The sequence below is a fragment of the Ictalurus punctatus genome, chromosome 18 (assembly GCF_001660625.3).
Source record: "Ictalurus punctatus breed USDA103 chromosome 18, Coco_2.0, whole genome shotgun sequence".
Classification (NCBI taxonomy): Eukaryota; Metazoa; Chordata; class Actinopteri; order Siluriformes; family Ictaluridae; genus Ictalurus; species Ictalurus punctatus.
In genome coordinates, this window is record NC_030433.2 from 10,971,834 (window position 1) to 10,979,553 (window position 7,720).

At 37.9% G+C, this 7,720-nt stretch overlaps 1 protein-coding gene across 1 annotated transcript in view; it reads right to left on the reverse strand.

Moving 5' to 3' along the window:
* Positions 1-4,263, reverse strand: part of taok1b (TAO kinase 1b) — a 37,570-nt gene extending 33,307 nt beyond the window's left edge. Inside the window, exon 1 of the mRNA XM_017492701.3 lies at positions 3,588-4,263. The gene's annotated coding sequence lies outside the window, so the exon portion shown is untranslated. The remainder of the gene's footprint in view (positions 1-3,587) is intronic.
* Positions 4,264-7,720: the final 3,457 nt, after the last annotated feature.

Genomic DNA, 7,720 nt, shown 5'->3' on the forward strand with positions numbered 1-7,720 from the left:
GATTAGTCAGGACACTTGTGGCTTTCTGTGTGTACAGTTCTATGTCTGTGTGCTTAACTGCTGGTGAGCAGGGGGATGGGAAAGGGGCGGAGTTTGAGCTCCCTGCTGGGCAAACAATTCACACCTCTACACGAAAACGTTGAAACAAGAGATAAATCGGAGAGCATGACTAAAGCTTTTTTTGATAGTAAAACACCGTAGCCAACTGCCACAATAAAATTATAACATTTAAACCAAAGATCGGACTTGTATAAACGTTTACTACCTTACATTACCCACATAGACGAAAATCCAGTTCGCTCGCTTTTTTATAAATCATGCACATTTCCATCGGTATAAAGTCCATCAGCTTTATTGAAGAAAACAAATGCAAAGTTCTATATTTAGTCGCAAATGTACTCTTCAAAATACATTAAGTGTTTTGGTATCCCACCCCTATGGAATTTAGTAATTAGCCATAAACTACACTGAGACACCATTTAAAAAAAAAAAAAAAAAAGATAATCTGCTTTGGCTATGCTGAACATCCCGCCGTTTAAATTTTAATCGGGCAGTCTAACTTGATTGACACCCACTTGGACCAATTATAGATACTTCTAGCTTTCAAACAAACCCAAACTCGACATGATTGACCACTCAGAGGCTGAGAAAATCAAACACAATCAGCACAAGCAAACTTTTTACGCGTGCGTCTTGAGGTGTGTGTCAGCGGGTACAGGCCAATCAGCACAGCACTACAGGGCCGTGCAGAGAAACTATCAGGAAATGGCAGCTCCGCTCTAGCGGTCTTCCTGCAGAACTTTATAAGCAGGTTTTTGCATGTTTGGCAGTTTTTTCTGATGGCTAGTTTTCTACTGGTTTTCGCTCAGCGTGCGATTTATCGGCGTCTTATAGCGGCGGCGTGTTCCCGAAAAAGCCTGAATGCGTCACAGCTTCTGGAGCAGTTATTTCCGAGTGGCTCTTTTTTTTGAGGAAGACTATGTGGATTGAGGGGCTCTATCTACCCCCCAAAGAAGTCAGAGGCGAGGGGTCACTCGTGTGTCTATCATTTGAGCCATTCGGAGAGCAAGTACTCCTTCACCTAGGGCTCTGGCACTATTTTTAATAAACATTATATTTTATAAGTATGTTTCAGACTTTTGTGTGTGTGTGAAATTACACATTGTGTAACAGAGTTCATGCTACTGCCATTTGTTTTCCTCTTGTGCCATTTGGAGAGGTTTCGTGCCATTTAGAGAGGTTATTTTGTGCCTTTAAAAAATGTTTGCAATTTCGAGAAGTCTGCAATATTTAAAGGCTTTGTGCCATTTTTATAAGCTTTGTGCCATTTAGAGAGGTTTTATGTCGTTTGGTGCCATTTGGAGAGGTTTTTACCTGTGTTTTGATAACCTTACACACAATTTTAGTGGTCAGAGAGAACTTCCTCATATTTTGGGTGTTCATGGACAAGTACTTGGGGCATCTTTGAGACCAGGAATGGGGTTGATATCAGCATTTGCTGTGAAGATATAACATTTGTGTTAAAAGTAAATATATATATTTTTTAAAATTCTCAATATACTGCCCCAGGTAGGCTAGGTCAAAGAAGAAATACTTGAAATAACTGCTGATTCTTAGTCTTAAGTGTCTACTTTCATATGAGCCATTAACCACTACTGTGGTTACACAAAACAAATCAATGCTGAACACAGGTACCCCCAAAACAGACAAAAATGCCATTTTTTGGCTAGCGGTAAAAGAGGTTAAAAACGGTTATTGCACCTTTAATTAGGTCCGATTTGTCTTTTTTTTAGATTAGGTCTCTAATGGTTAATGGTCTAATGGGTTTGATTTATTAAAATAAATAAATAAGTTTTTCTTGAGCAACTCCCCCATCCCCAAATTTCTAGATATCTTCACAAAGCTCCGCCCCCAGGATGGCCGACTGGAGGCCAGGCACAAACAGGTATTCCGGACAGGAAGTCAGGCTGCGTTCACGGAATTACCGTAATTACTATATGACAGCCCGGACGCAACTTAGATGGTTATCCAACTCTGTGGTAGCTACATTAAACTTTATTGTATGTCTTTCGTTTATTTTCAGATTAATTTTGCATCATTAAGACATTAATAATAGTCAATAATGTGTGTAATAATTCAAACATCACGAGATAACTAGTTACATTTTACAGCTGAAACCACCGACATGTTGAGTGTTTCAAGTTTTCAATTCATAAGTTGTAATTACAAGGACGTGTCTTCGTTTTTACTTGTCGGAATTTCTCGTAATTACGGTAATTGCGACATGGCATGAACACAGTTAAATTCCCACATATCTTCACAAAGCTCCGCCCCCCGGATGACTAACAGGAGGCCCAGCCAATCAGAAACAAGCATTCCAGACCAGAAGTCCATTTTCTGAATGGGTTTTCTCAGCCACTGTTTTACATAACTTTCATTTTTTTTCATATCTTTCAAGGTGATTCGAACAAGTATGAAAACAAAAACAAAAATGGCTATTGCACCTTTAAATGTCCCTGGGCTGGACAACCTGCTTAGAAAGGTTAATTTAGGACTAAAAATTTGGACCATCTCTTATGTGATTTGTAGTACAGATTAATAATACTTATGAATAGTGGTGAATTACTGTGAATAACTAATGCTAAAAAGCTGGAAAGGCTTCACTTTAGTGCAGAGAGATGAGGAATGCAACTCCTGCTCAATGCTAAACCCTTGTGCTTATGTCAAACCGCGCTTGGTTTATTATATTGTAATATCGCCTTATACAGCTTTATAGCGGGGGAATTTCACGCTTAATTTCTTTCCTTTTGGACACACTGTACACATGACAGGCTTCAATGCGACAGAAGGCAAGTCCAAGTGCCAGAGAAACAAGCAGGGAGTGCCTCAGCAATGCAAAATGCAAGCAACATTTACAACACTGTCATACACGCTAGCTTATTCATGTCAGATTAAAGCAATCATTTTCTAAAATAATAATTACACACTTACACACACACACACACACACACACACACACACATATATATATATATATATATATATATATACAAATACACACACATATATTGATTATATAGACAGGTGTTGCTGGATCTTTATCCCAAGAAAGCATGATCCAGATGCCTATTATCCTTCAGAAACTGTCCAGATTCCCTCATTCAGTTTTCCTACATTTATTTTTGTTAACGAGGGAAGTCACTGTAAACTAGTTAACTAGATAACTGGCTAATTAACTAACCAAGATCAAACACTATTACTAATTACAAACGTCATGCCGTCATCTCATGTAATGTAAAAACCGATGGCTAAAAAGCAAACGTCCTCAAATTGACATGTTTCATCCAAACTATTTAGCTTAGTTAAAACCAGTGTCAGTGTGCGCGGCTACATAAACTTAGCTGCTGCAGTTAGCTTACTAAGGTGTCTGCATGCTAGCGTTAGCTATGCTATGCTACGCTGCTTGTATTAGCTAACTATTTTTATTTGTAGTAAAGATGACAGCGACAGCGACACAAAATGCAACACTGTGCTGGACAAAAAAAATGTAAAGTAAAGTGTCAAGAGTGTGTTTGGAGAAAGCTTACCCGTCCAACAGGCCAGTTTTGACAGAACAAACAGGATTCAGAGAGGAAAATCTGAGCTAGGCTTGCTAGCCTCCAACGCAGTTATCCTGCGAAGAGCAGGCAGCAAACAACTGGCCTCTCTGAAGCCACAGAGGAGTGGAGCACAGATTTGACACAACTCTGAACGGGTTTGTTATTCCTTCAGCCCCTCGGTAGTCCTTGTCTCGCTGCCAAGTCGAGTCAAGTGTCCGAAAACGTTAGTTTATTGTGTTGCATGGAATGATTTGGACGTGATGACTACTTGAGATAATATCAAATAAAAATAAAAAATAGCCAGTGGATGTCAATAGCTCGAAGGCTAACGTTAACTCCCCACTCCCAGTCACTTCCAAAAGATGGCGGCTGTTTTTTTTTTTTTTTTTTTTTTTTTTTTTTTTTTTTGTTTTGTTTTGTTTTGTTTTGTTTTGTTTTTTTGCTCTTTTTACCTCCTCCTCCCCTCTGTGACAAAACACGAGTAAAATCCAGACAAGCTTCTTCCTAACCAGAGTGTTTGAAACCACTCAAACAGCGCTGTCATGACCCAAGAACAGAAAGTCTCTCTAACTATAAAAGAAGTTCTACCTGCATGGGGAAATATGTTAAGCTCCCAGTAGCCAGGCACTGATTTTCTCCTCACTTTCACTGGTTACATTTCTGCTCCCGACCACCAGGCGGCAACAAAACGCTAAATAAATAAATAGCAACCACTATAATAAAACACGACAGGGTGTGATGTGATCGGAAAATAATCATTGCTGCAGTGGTGTCCAAAAGTAAACTTTAAAGCACACAATCTGCCTACAATGTCTTTGTCCTCTATAGCATTACTTGCACTCAGGGCTATGACGCATTTCCACTTTGAAACAGCACAACTCCCAGGTCTCCAGTAGCATCTTACAATACAGTTATACTGTTAGACTAAGGTTAGCTTGGGTGTTCATTTCTATTAATAGGTATTTTCTCACTTTCGTAGTTGTTTATGTATGATGAATGATTGGAAGGAGCATTGGAAGGAGCATTAGAAGGAGCTTTGCAAGTGTTCTTAAACTTACAGTCATGTGGGGAAAAAAATAAGCACACCCTATGGAAATTTTTTTTTTTTTTTTTTTTTTTTTTTACATATTTGGACAAGCAAACATTTGATCCTCTTTGAAACATATTAATTAAGCTGATACACTCAATACAAATGATACAAATGATACATAAAATTGACATTCACGTAAATTAAAAAAAAAAAAACAGATTAGTCACATGTAAAAAGTAAGTACACCCCTACATTTATCACACCTTCAAATCCATATAATTAGAATCAAGTGTTCAAGATCGGGTGCCAGTGATTAGAACCTGCTTAGGGAGTGCAGGTGGAACTAGTCTTATTTATACCCCTCTCATATCAAGTGTCTGGTGGTCCCTTTGGAGTTCTGTAAGGAGGCTTTCAGAAAAAAAGGCTGTGGATGCCTATGAGTCTGGCAAGGGATTTAAAAAGATCTCCAAATTGTTTGAACTTCATCATTCCACTGTAAGGAAAATAATCTACAAATGGCACAGATTTCAAACAGCTGCCAGTTTGTCCATTACTGGCCGTCCCAGCAAATTCAGGCAAAATCCAGACCGTCTGATGCAAAATGAAGTCTCTAAGAACCCCAAAATTTCATCACAGAATATGCCAGTAAGTCTTGCAACTGTCTGTGCCAAAGTGCATGCTTCTACAATCAGAAAGAGATTGCACAAATTTGACCTGCATGGGAGGGGAGCCAGGAAAAAGCCTTTGCAAGACTGCACTTTGCCAATAAGCATATAGGCAAAGACCAGGCCTTTTGGATAATGTGCTCTGGACAGATGAATCAAATAGTTTTTTGGCCACAGTAAAAGCAGACGCGTTTGGTGCAGATCAAAGACAGCTTTTCAGGAGAAGCACCTCATACCAGCTGTGAAGTACAGTAGTGGAAATGTTATGGTTTGGGGCTGCTTTGCTGCCTCAGGGACTGGACAGCTTGCATTCATTGATTCAACTATGAATTCTGCATCATATCAAAGAGTGCTTGAAAATAATGTGAGGCCATAGGTCCGAAAGTTGAAGTTGAACCGAAAGTGGACATTTCAACATGATAATGATCCTAAGCACACCAGGAAATCCACTCAGCAATGGCTCAAAAAGAAGAAATGGAGGTTTATGGAATGGCCTGGTCAAAGCCCATTGAAAAAATTCAAGAAAGCCAGTAAGAGACTGGTGGACAATTATGTAAAATGCCTTTAAGAAGTTTTTTCTGTTAATGGGGCAATACTAGCTTCTGGGGCCAAGGGTTTAATTACTTTTTCCACAGAAAATGAATATCACATCTATTTATATTACTGTTGAATAAATGATTGAAAAGGCCAATTTTCCTTGTGGTTTTGTTCAAGTATATCAACTTCACTTATAGGCACTGTTTCAAAGATGATAAAATGTTTGCTTTGTTATTTCTTCAGTGATGTCACATTAAAAGATATAATCAAATATTTACAAAAATGTGACGGGTGTACTCACTTTTGTGAGATACTGTATGTCAAAAAGTGAACAATTTCCATGTTATGGGAACTTATTTTTTCACATGACTGTATATGATGAACGTCATTGACATAAATTTTCGGGAACTCCTGTAGACACCGTTTGTAAAAAACACCACGGCATTATAGTGGACCCGCCAGAAGCAGAAGTGCTGTTTTGATTATAATGCAGAAGTGTTTGTGCAGGTAGCACTGTAGTGACTATCCCAAAATGGTGGGATTCTTTATAGTGGGATATTGTACTGACTTTTACCCAACATAAATTAAATGGCTCATACATACCTATTTTCCTTCAGTGGAACCGATGCTGCATTGGTGGTGCTTTGTAAGTGGTAATTTGTAATTTGCAAGTTGTAATAATGTCATTTCTAACCTCGGCACGTTCGACATGCAAAGTGAGAAAAAACATGGACGCCTCCACGAAAGTGTGTCTTTTGTTTGCTCTGTTAGAGCCTGTAAAACCAATAAAAAGCTACTTTAACTGCACTTTTACAGTTACAGGCCTGAGTGGCTATTGGTGCTGTTCTACTATAGTGATCTACAAACATTCACCAAACATTTTGGACTGAAATTGCAGTACATCATAAACAGCAGACAATAGCGAGTAGCCAGCTAACGGGGGTTTCTCATGTCTATGTTAACGTTCAGCTTCTCATTTAGATGAATAATTATGGACAAACAAAAATTTTATATTTGAATGAATCATACACCATTTGACCAGGGACTTGGATTCACAAGGTTGTCTTAAAACGATATCTGGATTTGCAACTAGAGAGACACATTATGGCAGCCAAATATGTCAAGCTTTATGCCAAACTGATGCCATCACCTCAAAATCTAGGTTAATGTAGCCATTAGTATATTCTTAAATAATTAAAACATAATTTAAATATACAGGTTTATTTTGTATAGTTGAATAGTCTACAGTAAAAACAATGAGATTTAACTTTTAATATTGAATACTGAACAAAACAATTAAGCAAAAAGTAGTTTATGTATTACAGAATGGAGTTCTAATTAATCCACTGAATAATAATATGAGCAGTTAAAAATGGAAGTCTGATATGAGATTTTGGTCCTCAACAATTTCAGCAGCTAGTACAATTTATTTTTTTTGTCAGACTAGGAAAGGAGGAACCTTTATATGTGCATTCACACATATAAACGCTGCGGTAATAAAAAAAACTAATGTAATAAAAGAAAGTGATAAAGATATGTCATAAGTGGAACTTGGTACACGTGTAGTGCATTATGGTTCGTTGTAAGGGTCAGAGACCTTAATGTTGATGACTGCCATTAGATGTAAAAATTGTATTTTCCCAAGGTCAGATTCTGTCTGAATGTTAGATTCCTACCAGCATAATTACCAAAGCTACCAAAGCATATTCAGGCGCTATTCTCTGAAGTAAACATTAATCAATATCATGAAAATTGAGGCCTGCTATCTAATCAAGTTTGCACTGTAGGTAAACATTTCCATGAAGATATTCATACTGCATTCTTCAGTCTTATCCCATACACTGATAAAATTCTTACGGTATATAGAACTGCACCTAATTCCTTAAACT